The following is an 18,411-nucleotide window of genomic DNA, read 5'->3' as shown; positions in this document are numbered from 1 at the left end:
GGTCTGTGCAGAAAATGAATGTAAAAACACGACTGTGTGTGTGTGTGTGTGTGTGTGTGTGTGTGTGTGTGTGTGTGTGTGTGTGTGTGTGTGTGTGTGTGTGTGTGTGTGTGTGTGTGTGTGTGTGTGTGTGCTGGATACACTGCCCACTGTGAGTAATGTCACTGAATGAAGAACAAATATTGTAACCACAAATATATCAGATGCAGAAACAAACCTGAAGTTTATGTTTGAATCGCAGCCGAAACGATATTCCATTTTGATTTCAGCAAAGTCTCGGTTTCTAAATAGACCTGGAAGGGAAACGCTGGCAGCTGCTCGGAGAGACCTTCAGCCGGTGACCAGCAGGTTTCTCGCCGTCAGGATCGCCATAGCTTCACCTAATTTACTGTCAGCAACGTTTGAGGGCCTGCTAAGGATGCCCAGCCGCGCAGGTGGTGGCGCTCAGCATTTCACCGTTGATTGTTGTTTAAACAGAGTTGCTGTCACAATGAGAGGTATCTCAGCGGCCTCGCGGTTTACCCGGCCTCCCTGCCCTGCTGTATTTCCCCTGTTTTAAGTGCACAGGTTGCACCTCCGCCGCAGAGAACTGCTCGCAGGACGGGGGGGTCACACGCTCACGTTGTGGGCTCAGCCGGATGTCACCTCGTCTGAGACAGGAGGAGAGCCGGGTGTGTTCAGGTCCGTGTGGGGAAGAGAAAGTCCTGACCAGGTTTAGTCATCACGCTGGTAAACATCAGAAACAAATTTAAAAAAGAAGAATACATTTAACTAAATTAGAATTTTTAGTAAAAAAGAAACAAACAAAAACCTGCTGGGTGATATGGACGTAGAATTTTATCACAATATTTTGTAGTTCTGTGGTGATAACGGTAAAATTGATGATAAAACAAACGATTTAGGTATCTTCATGGTACAGCATTCAATAGCACCACTAACTTAGTTGCTGGTCTTTAAGAACATATGAAATTACGTCTATGATCAGTTTTTTTTCCAACATTTCAAATTTATTGACAACAATCAAGTAAACCTTTTAACGTCACAAGAATTAATTTTTTTTACCATGAATAATAAATGAGGCTCAGTAAACTGAAAGGAAAAATATAAAGTTATTATTTGCACAAACAGAATTACTAATAATTTGTGTCTTATTCAAATAACTTGGAGTTCGTGTCATAAAATTCAAACTTTGTTTAATTCTGGAGTTTAAAGTGAAAAAATGTCAAGGACAAACAAACCCACGTTTTGCCAAACATGACCACAAAGTTAAATCAATTTTGATGGGATTATTTTTGTTGTTGTGACTCACCGGTACAGAGCATCACACAATTGATCCAAATCATGCAAAGTCTTAAGGATTTTTACAGGTGAAAGTCAGAAATCCTAACTCTGTGGCGACCTCTGACCTCTGACTGCTTAGCTGCCTAGGTGAGCTAAGGGCTCAGAGATTATGTGCTATACAGTCACCATCTGTTGCTGACAAACTCTGCTAATCCACCACATTTGCTTTTGCCACTCCTCTTTTAATCTTTCTCTGCCAGAATAGTGAGAAGCAAGCTGGAGAAATCGATGTGATCGTTTCACGTTGTGATTGATGAAGAAGATGGTTTGACTTCCTCCTTCGCGCTCTGCATCCATTAAGCCTCTCTGAGGATTTGGGGTCATAGATCAGGTTTTATTTTACCTTTTGTGACGCTAATCACGAGTAAAAGAAATACCTTGTTGTCAAAGTTGCACATCATAAAACCTCTTTGTGTAATCACAACACAACATTTTCAAATGATTTTAATCCTCAAGACAAAAAGCAATGGGGAAAAAATGCTTCTCCCTCATTTTTAAACCATGAATTAAACATGATTAAAACTTCTTATTTCTTTCTTTTGGAAAGCTTAGTTGATTTTCACTCGCCACACCAAGAAACCGTGACCGACTTCAAATTGGATGTTATTTAACTTTATTCAGCAGGACAGTTATTTAAAAAAAACTAAAAAGAAAGTGCAAAGCAAAATAGCATAACCATAACCCTGTTAAAATAAAAAGAAATGTCTATATTTGACCAAAAAGTCACATTTTGATTTGTTTCAGAACTGCACATTATTTCCCAATCTTTTTAAAAAAGAATTATTCTTGATTACATATGATAAAGATATCTGCTGTAAAAAATACATTTCATTCTCGGGTTGGTAACCTTGGATTATAATTTTATAATAATTATATCTTGCAGTGCTATTATGATAATGATGAAAATGGCGATAAAAAACATTTATTGCTTCTTTTTAAGTAATTGCATGATTGTGACTGGGTGCTGCGGCATTTATAGCGCCACAAACACAAATACTGCTTTTGAGAAAGGTTCCCATTTGAAATAGTCTTCTTTAGGTCACTTAAACAAGTGTGATTTGTGTCACTAAATTGCACAGAGTAACTGCAATAAATTACATTTTTCGATTTATTTCTATCTATTGACGCTCTGGTGGAACAAACACTGGAGAAAATATCCACATTAATTATTTCAGATAGCTGCAAATTACAATCTAAAAGCCAGCAGTTTGACCTAAGCACCGGGTTTTCCGTCTCCACTCGTGTTTCCAGTATCCCTCTGCGTTTTAACTCCACACATTCCGGCGCAGAGCGGCGCCAGATTTTCAGCCCCACACTCTCGATCCCGCCTCGCGTTTAGCAGCTTTCGTGCGGTGCGCGGGGCCCCCGGCTCGGGGAGCGCAGAGGAGCCGGTGAGGCAGCAGGTGAAGGCGGCCCCGAGGGAAAACTCCCGAGTCTCTGCTTCTCTCACGAAGACGCGACAGAAGGATCAGCTCGGCATCCGGAGGAGTGCTACTTGCCGGCAGCGGGCCAGGCGCTTGGACAGCTGGCACCGCGCGGACGTCTCCATCCTCCGCGCTCCGGATCCAGCTCCCTGTTGTCCGGCTGGTGCCTCCCGGCCGGCGGCGCCAAGGGACACTTCTCATCTGGAGACCAGAGGGAAGAGAGGAACTCGAGTTGTAAGTTTTCCCCACAGAGAGAAAGGTCAAGGGTCATTATTTCAGCTGGAAAAGTGGAGACACTTGCTGCAGCCCGTTGGTAAGAGCTGTTAATCCAAGCAACGCTGCCCTCTACCGCCACAAAGCATGGATCGCATGAATCACAGCAGGTCGTCACTCCACCGTCATGGCAGAAATATGAATGCGGATTTTTTTTTTTAAATACAAAGAGTCACGCTTACGAATCTACATGCGGATGATTACTGATTTGCGCTTCTTTTTTTTTTTTTTTTACTGTGCTTTGCAAAATAACATTCACACCGTTCAAACCTGTCCACATTTTGCCGCTTTGCAACCTCAGGCAGTGCAGTCAGTCTATTGAGATGTTCTGTGGAAGATCCACACAAAATGTCCCATATTTGTGAAGTGAAGGAAAATGTGTTTTTCAGACTTGAAACTCTGAAAAAATGGTCATACATTAGGATTCACCTCTACTAGTCAGTACTTCCTGCTCTTTCTGCTGAGAAAGGATCTAAAAATTAATTAGTTTGATATTATAGATTAAAACAACCATGTAAATATGACAGATTTAGCTACAAGAGTTCATCTTCATTTGTCGTCATCTGGCAGGTTGATGGTAGAAAATAAAGGAAAATAATTGACACACCCCTACAAAGGCTCACATCATTTACTGCAAATGACAAGAAATGGTAAGTAGCAGTACAAGTTGTTGATTATGAACAAAATCAAGTTTCGTCCATTAAAGACAAACTGAGCTGGTACACGTCACAGATGGACTTGGTGAATACTGGACACTTTACTCCGGTTCTGTTGAGAGCCGGGGGCCAAATCTCCGGCACATTGTTCCAAAAAGGTGTTGAAAAGGTACCCAAGTCATACAGTTTGAAAACCATTACTACCAAATGGTAACAAAACTGGTACATTTCCAAAAGTTGAAAACTTGTGAAACTTTTTGTTCCTAGAAAATTTAAATTTTTTTTCTCTTGTTTTCTCTTGACAAGTTTCTTTAGATTAATTTAACCATTTCTGAGTGTCTCTTTTTTTTTTTTTTTTTTGGTTGAAAACTACCTACAGTGGCCCTAATACATTAGTGTTTGCTGTCTGATTAAACCACACTTTTTCCCTTTTTAATAAGAGAAAAACATCAGTTTGATTAAAGCAAACGCCAACTCCTGTCCATCAGAGTCGAGTTCCTCCTCTGCCAGCAGGGGGAGCCATCCCTCTGCTGGCACGTCAAAGCGTGACGTGCTCAACATATGGTCAGCTGGGTCAAAGAGGAAACACAAAAGGAACCTTATTATGAGTGAGCTGTTCGGCACCTTGCAGGCAGCTGGCTCCTGGTATTCCAAAACAGGAAAACAAACTAACACGTTTAAAAATTCACAGAGGTACTGCGGCGTTTCTCTGACATGGAACTTCCTCCGCCTCTTTTGCTGGTCCTCCTGGCAGAATGGAGGACATTTTACACCTCACATTTATTAATATGATGTTTCTGCGTGTTTTCTCAATGACAGGAAGAGGCTATCTCATAGGAAGTGGAAGTAGGAGCGTCCCTCTCTCTCACACATGTACCCCCCGCCCCCCTCGCTCCATGGACAGCCCATCCTGTAGCTGGAAGCTTTGTGAGCCAGGAACTCCCCCGTTTTTGCTAGTCCATCGCTGCCTGCTTGTATTTTGGTACTCGTCATCCTTTCTGACCTGCTGGCCCGATCCTGGCGCCAGGAGTCTCCACGCCTCCCCACCCCTATCCGTCCCCCCCCCCCCCCCCAGACCCCACGGATAATTCAGACCAGCTGCTGCAAGGTGCCTTTCCTCCCACCCACCACATACTCACACTTGTCTCCTCTACAGCCTTGAGTCAGTCTCGGGGAGAAAAAGAGCTTTGCTGAGGGTTTTTCTTTCTTTCTTTCTTTTTTTTTTTCTGTTGGGAGGCCTCAGTCTTTGCATGGGGTCTCACACTGGTACATAAAATAAATCCAAGTCAATCACAGTCCAGCCCTGCGCTCTCATGTTATTCCCGCGTTTTAAGATGCTTATTGTCCCCTGGCTCAGACTCAGATGCTGATATTTGCTCTTTTCTTGGTTTTCCCCCAATCCAAATTCCTCTCCCTTTTTGCCCAACAGCTCCTTCCTAACGATCTGGTGTGTGGGACGAAAGCAGTAGCCCGAATTGAGTTTTGCAGCGCTGTGCCTCGGCGGGGGCCATCTCTTCAAATGGAGTCACATGAAAAGCATGTGCATCCCCGACGATCAAGTGATACCGTGAGGAGATTGGACGTTATTGCAGAGGAATGTTTGACGAATGCGCCGCAGATCGTTTGTGTGCCGTGTTTAATTTCCACTCGAAGCGCTCTTAACAGCATTATTGTGCTCCTTGGTGTGTGTTGCTGAGTGTTTTTGGCATTCAGGGGCTCTGTGTAAAGTAAGGTGCCTCTCTGTCTACGGCCTAACCACAGTGGGACTTTGGACTGAGATGGAGGGGAACCCCAAGCGTTTGATCCTGGGTTTTTTTTTTCCACCTCCAGTACTGCTGAGTAATGGCCCCGCTAGTGAACTTACAGATGTGTGCATGACAGAGGTTTGGATTGTTTTTTGCCGAAGTGGTGCCGGTTCTGGGGTTGGCGTTGCGGTCGCCTCGCAGAGCAGCGGCGAATCGTTGTCAGAAACGGGGGCCCGATAGAGGTGGGCGTGGGGGCTGGCGCACAGAGCTGTTCTGGAGGAACTATGGAGGAAAATAGTTCATGCTGCATTGGGATTTCCTGCCTTTGCTCTGGTTAGCTCTCCCCCTCTCCTCCTCCCTTCCTCGCCTGCTCACTCGGCTCTTGACGCCCTTCAGCAGTATAGCAAATGCTCGGACCACATTACGGCTCGGGTAAAGTCGAGTGGGTGAGTTTACGAAAGGCAGCCAGGATCTGAGGGGTGTAAGTTCACCGGTGTTGAAGAGTTTTGCAATCAATCTCTAATATCCTGTTTTAATCCGAGCATCATCCACCGACCAGTCTTTCCTTTGTCTTTAATCCAGAGAAGTCTGTCAATCTCTCCAGCTGATCTGCATGATATCTGAATTATTTCCTTTTCCTTCTCATTACACCAATAAAAACCCTGTTAGAATTTAACTGATAATATTAGTGTAAGGAAATACTAACATTTTGTGAACCAATATTTACAAACTACGTACATTTTAATTGCTAAAATTGGTGTAGTTACTTTCGGTAAGTTTGAATAAAATGCTTACTTTTTTATTTATTACTTGTAATAAACTTTTTGATTCAAATTAATTTAGTTGCAACCAAATAAATTTGACTTGAACTTTAGTCTAAAATGATCTATTTTACAACTCATCAATCAGTCCAAACAGTCCATAAACATCAGCGTAACAGATTGTATGTATGCAATTTCTGAAGAGTAATTTTATGCACACAGCTGCTGTGTTGCTTTTTAATATAAATGTAGGATGTGAACAGTGGCTGGGTCAATAATGGGTTGTAGAAAACACCAAAAGGAGCCTCGCGTCTTTACAGGCGGCCATTTTTAACTGTTCTGACGTCACTTAACCTCTTCCACAGGATGAAACAGGAAATGACAACAGAGTAAAATGCTGTTTAATGGTCATATTAATGTCAGTGGATCCAACTACAGACTAAAGACAGTTTGTTCCCTTAAGCTAACATTAGCCTTTCAGCTTCTAAGCGGTTGGCACCAGCTAGTCCAAGCTGTGTTCAGTGTTCACAAAGAATTGGTCATAATGTTATGGACAGCAGGCAATACGTTATCTAGTGTTATATACTGAGCATTGCTTTGTTATCCGTCTTCAAAAATAATTTTTTGTACTTGAATATTGTTTAGATATGATCTATTCTTTTCAATCCACTCCTTGATATTTGTCACTTTACTGTATTTTTGCAGTTTAAAACCTCATATAGAAACATGCAGGCTCATAATTCGTAGCCTAACCAAGGCCTGGCTCGGTCCATATGACACAGAAATGAGTCCACAACGAACCCAAATCAGGTCCGTTTTTCACCCTGCAGCTTTCAGGGTGTAAATCTGAAGCACACAAGTTCAAATTGACCAATTCCAAACAAGTTGAAAATAATTAACATGTACTCAGTTTCACAACTGTAGATGAATCAGAGGACCTTCTGCATCTCAGCTGCTGAGCCACGCTTGAGTTATGAACGACAAACACTTCCACTGTTTAAATAATGAAGTCATCTGGTTTCCCCTCCATGTCTTAAAAGTGGTTCTGGGATTACAGCTTCCAGATTACTGCCATAGTGAAGCACTTTCTATCCGTTTCGACACGGCGGCGCGTAAACGCATCGAAATGCTCGATAGTCAAACTGCAGCATTTAACTTAAACTAAAGCTTTTCCTCCAACACGGAAACTTTCGCAATTAAAACTCCCCAGTTTTACTGAGTTGGTGAATCACTTCGTAATCCAACTTAAATAAACAATCACATTCTGACAAAGTGTTTGGTGGGATTCTTCTTACCAAAGAAGGACAGCGTTGTTGCAATCTAATGAGTAATATTAAGAAACCACTGGAATGAATGTTTGTGCGCCGCAGGAAGAAACCGAAGTACCTGGAGAAACTCACGCAGACACGGAGAGAGTCGACTAACTCCTTGCAGAATGACCCATAGCCCAGATTTAATCACGAGGCGAACATAATTGTTTGAACAGTTAGTCCCAGAATCATTCATATTTAGATTTTAAATGATTTATCCGAGACGTTTGTTTTTAGCAGGGAATGAAAACAGACATCAAAGCTGACAAATCCTTTATTTTACTGCTCATCCAGCTTTTTGCCTGTTTCCACTGATGTTTTGATGATTTATCTTTGATAATGAGCTTTAGGTGCCTCCTTGTCATCACCCTGACCTTTACATCCCACCTCATATTCTCTGGTGCCTCCGACACGTATGAGCTTCAAGTCGAGACCCGGTCGCGCTAAAACATTATCATTACTTGCAGTTGGTGAAATCGCTTGACACCTAAATCCACCAGGGTTGTGAATTTGAAGAGACAAGAAAATGAGAAATGATGGTTTAGTGTTTTAAATATGCTTTCCGTCAAAATAGGAATGAAAAAAAAAAGGTGAAAGTATTAAATTCTGTTGTCTGACCTCATCCTTTTTCTAGAAGAAACTAGGAAATATCTTCAGGTCAGAAGTCAAAAACTCAGAAATTCTCTAGAAAAAACTTTGAATCAAAAACTTGATCTTTTTAAGGTCTTTACATTTTTGACAAATATCAAAATTGTTCAACTTCTGAAACTCAGAAAATTTCCAAGCTTCTTTCTTAAAAATTTCATGGATCAATCTAAAATTTTCTAAAATTGGCTGAAATGCACTCCTTTTTCCTACACTAATGCCCTATCATAAGACGGCTACTTTTTACTTCCACGTGAGTAAAAATATGTCAAAGCAGTGTTGCCCAACCCATCTCTGCTAACACCCTACAATACGTTTCTTTTTATAGTGTTTTTCCAGTCAGGATGCAGGTCCTGTGACCTCAGCCCTGTGAATTAACAGCAGTCAAACTGCTGCTCGCGTTAAACGCAACGAGGACAGGTGCGTCTCCATTTGGCGGCACCCAGACACGTCGCATTGGTGTTAAAGAGGAGGTGGATGTGGCACATTGGGGGCCTCGGGTTTAGAACCCCTCTTCCAGGGCTTTGATCTGGAAGTGTGAGCAGTGGAGCTCAGGGCCATGTGTCACTCATTAGCGGTGTGGTGAGAGCATGCAGGCTGGCAGGTTTCTCTTTTTTCTCTTTCTTTCTTTCTTTCTGGTGAGGATGCTGTGAAAATGTCTGCTCGTGGGGTGTCCCTGCTAATAAACCCTGAGGGTAGCGTAAGCATTCGGGGGGTTCGGGGGGTGGAAAGAGAGCTAAAAATAAACCAGCTCTCTTTAATAACTCAGCATCGTTTCCATCCCCACCTCATGGCGCACACATTTATGCTAAACAGATTGCACAGGAAGTGGAAGAGACGATCTCGGTGAAAAAGCCCCGCTGCCCTCGTTCGCCGTGTTGGGAAAGGAGGGAAATGGAAACCAGATGTCTGAGATCCACCGTGAATATGTCAAAGCTCTAAGACTGTGTCAGTTCCTCCTCGTCCTATTGGTGGACAGCAGCTTTTTCTGCGCTGTCATCAGTAAAGTCTGCAGTGCTCCCTCCCTCTCTCCCTCCCTGCGGATGTCTCCGCAAGGCCTCGGCTGCAGCGAAGAGCCGGAGATTCTGGGAAAAGAAGTCGCGAAGCCTCTAATAGATGATCACTTTTTTTTTTTTTTGTATTCCTTGGGTTCCAGTCCTCACCACATTCCTCAAATTTCAGGGTAACTTCCCATATCCCAGGACTCAGCTGGGTGGCAAATCTCTCAGCGCTCCTCTGTGGATAGATTGCTTTCTCTAGCTTGAGAAAATAACAAGCTACAGAGTAATGACTTAACAAGCATCAGGATAATGGCTTCAACATGTGCAGGGCTGTGTTTTGCTGTGTGTCTGTGCGCGCGCACGTTTCTGGACCGTGTGCGCGCGCTCCGCTCGCTTGGCCTGTGTGTGTCTATTGTTTGGGGGCCGACTTTGCAGAATCGACTGGTTTAAAAGGCTGGGTGGCTCTGCCACGACTCCGCAGGCTCCAGGCCTTTTGGGGATCAGGAGCTCTTCGTGTGTCCCGATGACGAGACGCGTCTGAGGGGGGTGTCGGTGGGAGGGATGGGTGTTTTTCATCACAAACAGCTGCTTCTCAGGCCTCCCACAAGGAACATGGCTTCTATGAAAAGTGCACACATCCCTGCTAAGATGTCAGGGTTTTGTCATGTCGCCATAATAAGCTTCGAGAAAACATCCCAGTTTATGATAAGCAGGTCATTATTTTTTTGGGGGTGGGGGGTATGGATTGATGAAGTTGAAACTTTGCACCAACAAGACAACAAGAGCCAAATTCAAAGTGAAGCATGTAGTTTGAGGCATCTTGATTTGGGATTGCTTTTCCTCATGTGGAGCGGATTTTTCCCCTCGCCTGTGAATGAAGTTACTAATCTTCCCAAAAACCTCTCAGGTTTGATTGAAAACCTTTCAGAGACTGCAAATTCCACTTGATTCTCATCTCCCTTCAGTTGTCAGTTTGGGATTTCTCCCATTGATCTGGATTTCTCTGATAGGATTTTTATATGCGATTGATTGATTTTCTGCGCTGTGCTGTTTTAGATTTGTAGTCTGCTTGTAGTTTTAGCGAAGTTTAGCTGAGTTCAGAGCTAAATCTGGCAGAAAACCTGCAAGAGGATATAAAGACGTCCGTTCACTCCGTTGGAATTAGGAAACTCTTCCCAGGTAGAATATCTAGCCGACCTAACTGACTCAAGAAAACTTGATAATAAAATCAAGTCGTGTCAGTGAGAGAAAATAATGTGACATATTGAAGGTAGGCCCGTTCACTCGACCGGGTCATTGTGCCTTTTTCTTTCAAACCGATTTATTATTGGTTATTTCCATTCAATAAATCTCACGTAATACACGGGAAATGGTTTGAAACGATTTGTTGAGGTCTCATTAGTTTCCATCTTACAAAGCCAGATTTTAAGGGGCGTGTGCCCTCTGTGCATTCGTCCGTCTGCATGGCGGCGGAGTTGTCTTCTAGCTAATTGCTGGGGTCGACTTTGTCCAGAAGCGGTGTCAATGCCACACATCTGCTTCCCCGGAGGCACCGCCTCAAATCTGAACTTTCTTTGATCTCCGTCGGACCAAATGTGGGAGTGGACATCCTCAGCATCTAGCGTCACACCAAACACCTGTTCCTGCTCCAAACTCATCCTGGTGCGAGCCTGTCGGCTTGTTCATGGGAAACTGGAATCCCAAAACCCCGTCCTGTCAATGACACGCTGAGGTGCAGCGCTGCCAGCTGCCTCTTCGTCTGGCTTGCCCGAACAAGCGCGACGCTGCTTTTTCACACAGGGCTTCCGAAGTGCTCAGCGAGTCAGAATCACGGGCGGCGGGGGGTGAGTCTTTTTCCCAGCATGGTTCCTGACACTGTTTACATACAGTTACACCGCGACATGTTGGGACGTGACGAAATCTATCAAACCTGAGGCAACAGTTCAACGACAGCTTTGCACCTCGCCTGGGAAAGAATGCTCAGGTGTATCAAGCAGGTGAAGTCTGCTCCCCTGGCAGGTGCAGGTCCAGGAAGGAGGCACCTGTTTTACTTGTTTGTGGGCTCCGATTTTCATTCGAGACGATCAACAAGTGCAGGTTTATACGATTTTTTGTTTTATGTATGATTTCAGCATCACAGATTTTGTTGATATTCTGAGAGTTTTCTCTCCTTCTTAAATGGTCAGTGTGCTCTGATTGGTCAACTTAAATGAGTGAGATTAAAATGAGGCATTAATAAAGAAATGGGGGATTGAAGGTGGAGTTTTGCAAAAAAAGAAAAAAAAATTCACAGGACTTCTGACAGCAGCAGGTTGGTGCAATAGTGATTACCACATCTTTAAAATGAGTTTTATATCCATAGAAATTGTGAAATCGGCTGAGAGTAACACCTTGTAATCACAAACCAAAGACACATCCATCTCCTTTAGACTCTTTTAGTAGTAGAATATAAATAAAACACTGACAAGGATGGGTTTGCTTTGCCTGACAAAAGTATTCACAACCCTTGACCCTTTTCACCTTTAATAACAGCAATAATTTAATATTAAATGCAATAATTTGATAATAATGTAAAACCCATTTATAGGATTATTTAGTTTGACAGATCAATACAAACTTGCCAGTGACTGAATGACCAAAGTAGATGGAAATGGATACATGGAAAAACATTTTTTTACAAATGAAAACCTGAAGACTTTGGTTTTACCTTTCTGGATTATTGCTACAATTACAGCTGCAAGTCTTAAAGAGATGTCTTCTTATTTTTATCCTTCTTTGCAAAACATGTCACAATTTGTGACCAACGACTCGCAGCTCGTTCAATGGCCTTAGACAGATCGATCCAAACTGGTATCAGTATCGGATCAATATCAGAGCCGTCAGATCTGTGCTTTAATTTCCTCTTGAACTTTTATTTTACTTTTGTAGTACAGTTTCTCAACTCTCCCTCAAAATGATTTTTTAAAATTTGTTCTCAAACTATATATATATATATTTTTTTTTTGCACCTTTCAGGCTTTTTTTAATGTTACTGATTGTCATATTATTAATTTTTATGTATTTTGTAGACACCTCTAAACTTTGTGGTACTTTTCTTGTAGGTTTGAACAAAATAACCCAAAGTAATAGCTCAAATAAACACCCAAAGGTCATAACTTTGATGAGATGTCAAACTGAAAAATTATCTGTATCGCGATTGGTGTCGGCAATACCAGTCCGGCATTTACTTGATATCCAGTAGTTACTAAAATATGCAGTTTATATTCAATTGGAAAGGTCTTAACTTTGACTGGACCTTTCTAACACATGTATAGTCTTTGCTACCAATTTCACTTTAGCTCTAGTTGGCTGAGCTTCTTGTTCTGCTGGAAGGTGAACCTCTGCTGCAATCTCTAGTCTTTTGCTGCTACCAAAACCTTCCTCTTTCCTTTTGGTTTGTCCTGGTTTTGTATTCAATCACCTTCCCATCAAATAGGGCCAGTTCTCATATTCCTTTTGAAGAGATTTATCCTCACAGCGTGAGACACAGTAGGGGTAGCGTCTAGTGTTAGCTTTCTGCCCCTCATAGTGTTTTGCATTTAGGTCAGAAAAACTTCAACTTTGTTCTCATCTGACCAGATCACCTTCCTCCACAGATCTGCTACATTGCTTTTGGAGAACCAGAACATCTCTGAACAATGTTTCTTCTCTTCACAGTTCAATACAGGCCAGGTTTGTGTCGATTGCTAGCTGAGCTACGGATCTCCGCAGCTCCTCCAGAGTTACCGTGTGCCTCTTGGCTGCAGCTTTACCGAACGTTTTCCATTCTCAGGTAAAGTGGCAGTATTACGTAAACTTGACTTGTTTGAGCTCTACATCATGTTATAATGTTATTCCCTGGAGTTTTGCCTTGATTCTTTTATGCATGTTTGAGAAATCCTTCAACATGGTAACCGTTCAGCTGTGCGAAATACCTGGGTGGAGTTAACCCCGCCTTTGAAGGCTGCAGTTTCCAAGACTCCGCCTCACAGAGCAGCCATCCCCACTCTGCTCCTTCAGACTAGCCAGCAGCAATTAGCAAACATCTGATGGAACTGGGCATCAGCTGAGCTCATTATAGGAGCTACTTCTCAGTGAAACGCTGTTAAAAACATTGTTAAACGGTAAGTAAAGGAACCATGTTGTGATGACAACGGAGTTTCAGAAAGAGTGGCAGTTTTAAAGAAATTCAGTAAGAACTATTTGATATATACCATTTTTATAACAACTAAAGTAAACATAGATACTTGCTACAAAAGGCACTATGTCTCTGGAAAATACATAATACTGCTCCTTTAAAGCTTTTCATAACCAACCCTGCTGAAAACTTCTCCACAGCTTTGTCCTCAATCAGTCCGTCTAAAGACAAGAATAAAAACAAAGGTTCTTCAAACATGAAAACACATTTTCTTTAGCTGTCTTTTACCTAAATACAATCTGCATTTAGCTGGACCAAGGGCTATAATATATACTATTAAAATACATTGAAGTTTATGGATTCAAGGAATTAATTTGACATATTCTTCAATGTTCGTATCAATTTCAGAAAAATAAAGCTCACTGTAAGGTTTCAGTCACTATCATTAACTGTAACATCATCACTTTCATTTTAAAAACATGTCTAAGCCCAAAACGTTCGTCAGTAGTGTTTGGGTTTTCTGATGAGTTTGTGTTTTCTTGGTGAAGCAGTTTATTTTATAAAACTGTAATTGTAGAAGGCTGCACAGGGCTCAGTCGCATGATAAAAGGTGATCCTGATGTGCCTCAGATCGATGAAGGCGTCATGTTTCATTTGGACAGAAAACCAAATGTAACCCTCTGTGACGTCGTTCATTTAAGAAGCTTAAACAAACAGAAAACAGATCCGCTCAGCTGTTTTCAGTCACAACTGGTCATTTCTTTTGTTGTTTTCTTTTCTTTTACTAAGAAACTGAAAACTTGGCATTCAAAATCAGTTGTATGCAAATATAATAGATATGATGCAAAAACACTGTGACTTCTCCACAAATTTGAAATAAACTGTGAAAACATGAACTTTATGACTGAATGTTTGAACCAGGATGAGGGGGAAAAGATCAACTTTCAGTAAGAGTGGTAGAGTAACCTTTAGGCTAATAAAATACAAAATAATATTCAAACTCTGTTACACCTACAAACTGCATCATCAAGGCAGTGAAATATAGTGGTGGCAGTATCATACTGTGGGGAGGCTTTTAATCAAGCAGGGAAAGAGAATTTGATCAGAGTTGGTGGGAAGATATTAAATACATGGACACGAAGGGCGGAAAACCTGCCAGCAACTGAAAAAACACCTGATATGGGTTTGGAGGTTAGGGTAGAACGGCCTAGTTAAAGTCCACATGTAAATCCACTTAAATCTACTGCGATGTAGCCTCTTCCAGTCAGCAGAGTCTGCAGTGAATGCTAAGGCTAGCTAGCATAGGCACGGCAAATTGTTTATCCGCGCAGATTTAGCAGCAAGTACACAAAGTTGATTGACAGCCTCCTCCTGGTTCTGATTGGTTGTTGTTGTTTGGGAGTGGTGCATTTCGCCACATAGCAACAGCAGCTCTGGGAGGAAGCGAATGAAATTGATCTTTTCACAGATTATACCGTCATGACATAGTGATAGTTTTAACAAATATGTGAAAACTTATGTTTTTTAAAAAATAGGAGTTACATACGGCAGCAGCTTTAATCAAAAACTTCTTGCTGAGATGCTACACACACACAAAAAAAAGAAGTAGTAACATCAGGATCTTTCAGAGACTTTCTTGTTTCCTTTCCCAGAGTATAAGTCAACTTTATTGTCCTCTTCTCATCTCCTCGCCAATCCCATCAACCCCTGGGTGATCGAATGGCCCTGAGGACGCGCAGAAGAAGCACAGAGCTCAGGCATCACCCGTGGTTCTCCTCCTCCTTGTCTTCCCTGCTTCCCCCCCCCTCTTTTTCTCTTCTCACTGGCATGGAGTCCAGAGCAACACATGTCTCTGATCAAGTCCAGCCTGCGTCATCAGTTAGTAAACTCCAGGCTCCAGGAAAACCAACAGAGAGCACATTCATAGCCGGCGACCCTGTGACTGAGTGTGTGATTCATTACTTTTTAATATGCTCCCTCACCACCCCCACCGCCCCCCAACCCACCCAACCACTTCTTCTCCAATCCGGCCGAGGGGCAACTCCACACAGCCTGATCGAATCCATCATTAAGCATACTTGTGGTGTTACCGCTGTTGGTCTTGTTTACCAGATGCTGTAGCCGTCTCAGCTCGGCGGAGACAGGAATTAGCTCTGCATTCTGAAGTTCGAGAAAGAGACGGCGACACTCGATGAAATCAAGCCCAATCACATGTAGGGAGGAGTGATGAAGCCGAAACACAGGAGGAAGGTGGTGGACGTTGGACGATGTGAGGCGAGGGCCGTTCCGGGGAGAGTATTCGTCAGAAGTGAAAAGCAAGTCTATTCCAAAGAGTAAATTACAAAGATGACTTTGTTTCTGATCCCTCAGACAGCTGACACAGATTAACATCGCTCAGGTCAAATTTTACAATGCCTCGCAGAAGCATTCGTTCCCCTTGAACTGTCCCATATGTGGTCACTTTACAAATGTCAACACTTCAGTGGGATTTTACGTAACACTAAGTCGGGCCTAACTGTGCGTTACTGTGTGTTATAATAAGCAGTTCCAAACAATTTTTAAAAAATGAGAATGTGGTAAAGTCTTTCTGAAAAGCCGTCAGGAGTCTCCATCAGTTTTCACGCCTGATCCTCCGGTAGACGCGGTTCGATTGGGGACCAAAGTTGCATCGTTTGTTTCTTTTGAAAAACGTGTTCCCTCTTTCCCCTGTGGTGGCGCTGCTCCAAAAACTATGGAGGGAAATAAGAAAAACAAAGAAAACATTCAACATTTGCAAAATGTAAATAAAAATGGACTAATGTCCAATTTTAGCTGTGGTGGAATTCTCTTTTGTTTTTGTGAAAAGACCCGCAAGGCATTTCACCTACTAGCGAAGGACTCGTTCTTTTGCTTACCCAGAATGCCCTGCACTGTAGTCCTCTTACTGCTTTTGGAACGGCCTCAGGTCCGCTTGGCGTTCACATATGCATCTGAACCACACCAGAGTTCACTTCAACTGAACCGAGACTGAGGTTTTTAGGCAGACCAGAGTTTTGTTTGGGTTTTTTTGGTCCGCATCAGAGTTTGATTACCCATTCTCACCTCCTCAAACTAACTGGACTTTCAAGCCAAACAAAATAAAATTTGATTAAAGTGGACTAAACAGGTCTGGTGTGAATTAATAATTAATAATTAAAGAGAATCCATATGTGTGTAATGTCATCTGTTCTGTATAAGGCCTCAAAAGGTAGTAGAGCCCATTGCAGGACAACCAGCCTGTGGAGATGTGGTAAGGCCAGGCCATCCTCTGAAAATGGTACAACTGCAAACCCACAAAGACATGGCAAATATTATCCATCAGTTGTTCTCTCTAATTGCTAGATGAATGCAATTTGTTGCAAGCGCCGAATGGAACACAGCAAACATGTAGACGAAGATCCTACGGTTGAGACCGAGGCTAAAGATTTCTGTACATGTCTGGAAGAAAACCAACCATCCTGGTGAACGCACAATGCCCTTAAAGAAGCATGGTGGTGTCTGTGAGGATGTTTCTTCACTTTGTTCTGAAATAGCCCAAAGTTCAGACATAAATCCAAATGAGACAAAATGACAACATTTTGTTCAGTGTTACCATTTTTGTTGCGTGATGCAGGTTTTCTGCCCATTTTCTCTTTGTAAATGAAGAAGTTGATCTCAAAGGGATTTTAACCGAGCCTGTTAAAAATCAGCCACAGGGTCTACGCTTCGGAACCTCAGCTATTGACAAACAGTTGCTTGTTGGAGGCGTAGACTGTTTTAAATTTTACCCAATTTGCTAACGTTTCCCCGTGATGTTTGTAATGCGGCTGTTTGATGCTGTGAAACTTGCCGGAAAGTGCCTGTGATGTAAACAACCATGCGCCTCTGCTAAGAGAGAAGCACTGGTCCGAACGAGGCGGCTCTTGATGTTAATTCAATATTTGGAAGCGTGGCCAACGCGGCCTGAGCAGTGTTGTTCACTTCCTCTGCAGCTATAGCTGAAACTACAGGCAGCAAATCTAAAATGGTGCAGAAAATCAACGCTACCATTCACAACTTCTCCTTCTGCTCGCTGATTGGTCCGGTAGAAATTCTACCAGAGAAATCACAGTCAATGGGAGAAAGCCCAGACTGAGCTGTGAATGGAAATGAGAATTGAGTTGGATTGCATTGTAAGGCCAGTTTTAACCTGGTTAAATAAAGGAAAATGAATGACTGACTTAGTTGGTGAACTTGCATTTGAAACTACAGCAAACAGCGTAGTTCTTCAAATTTTTCAGATTTGCCTTAGTGAAAAGAATAAATAAAAATGTGTCCTGCTTCGCTGTCGCAGATACAAAATGCTCAAACGTTCCAACGCTTATTACAGTGACACGCTGTGAGTAGACCAGTACCTCCCCCGGAGATGATCAGCTTACCAGCGGGAGGCTGTGAAATTTTTGCAAAATGAACACCGACCCTCAGATGACGGTCATATGCAGCATCGGCTACGCTTCATACTTTTCGCTGCAGTCAGCCTGCAGCCAAGGCGAAGGCCCTTCCCCAGGAGCGCTCTCACCAGGCCTCAAGTATCATGAGAGCAGATGACTGCTGTTTACGAGATGCTGACAGCTCCTTCCTGTCTCACAGATCATGAGCCCTGACTGCTGCTGCCGCTGCCCCGAAGGCCACTCTTTAGTTCCCGGCCACCCGGCTCCACCCTTGAGACGGAGGGTGGGATGAATAAAGACGTGAGAGGAGCACGGAGCCAGTTCTGTTGCTGGCATAGTGCAGCAACAGAACGAGCGCTTGATCTCAGCAGCTCTTCCAACCCAGAGATGCAGCTTATTTGTGGGGGTTAAAGTAGGCCAGTGTAAACTCCCACTTCCTGTCGGGCCTCTGTTTCACAGTAGGGGCGGAGGGCTGGGACGGGGGGCAGGCAAAGAAGAGATGATCCTCCTGTGAAGAGGGAAAGGCTGCTGCTCTGTAGGGACCATTTCCACTTAAAACACACACACACAAATAGAAATACAGCCACAGAGACAACCAGAGAGTGAGTGGGAGAGCGAGTGAGCGAGGAATACACAAACACAGTGGGGTTCAGGAATGTTAAACACATGCTT

The 18,411-nt window shown here is 42.9% G+C and overlaps 1 long non-coding RNA gene across 1 annotated transcript; it reads left to right on the top strand.

Annotated features, from left to right (window-relative positions):
• Nucleotides 1-2,881: 2,881 nt before the first annotated feature.
• On the top strand, nucleotides 2,882-16,439 carry LOC129358260 (uncharacterized). Its single transcript, XR_008605785.1, has 3 exons — nucleotides 2,882-2,999; nucleotides 12,853-12,967; nucleotides 14,965-16,439. It is a non-coding gene; the product is annotated as an uncharacterized LOC129358260 (long non-coding RNA).
• Nucleotides 16,440-18,411: the final 1,972 nt, after the last annotated feature.

This window comes from Poeciliopsis prolifica, unplaced genomic scaffold (genome assembly GCF_027474105.1).
Source record: "Poeciliopsis prolifica strain line A6 unplaced genomic scaffold, Auburn_PproV2 SCAFFOLD003, whole genome shotgun sequence".
Lineage (NCBI taxonomy): Eukaryota > Metazoa > Chordata > Actinopteri > Cyprinodontiformes > Poeciliidae > Poeciliopsis > Poeciliopsis prolifica.
Note: the sequence above shows the minus strand (reverse complement) of the source record. Positions and strands in the feature narration are given on the sequence as shown.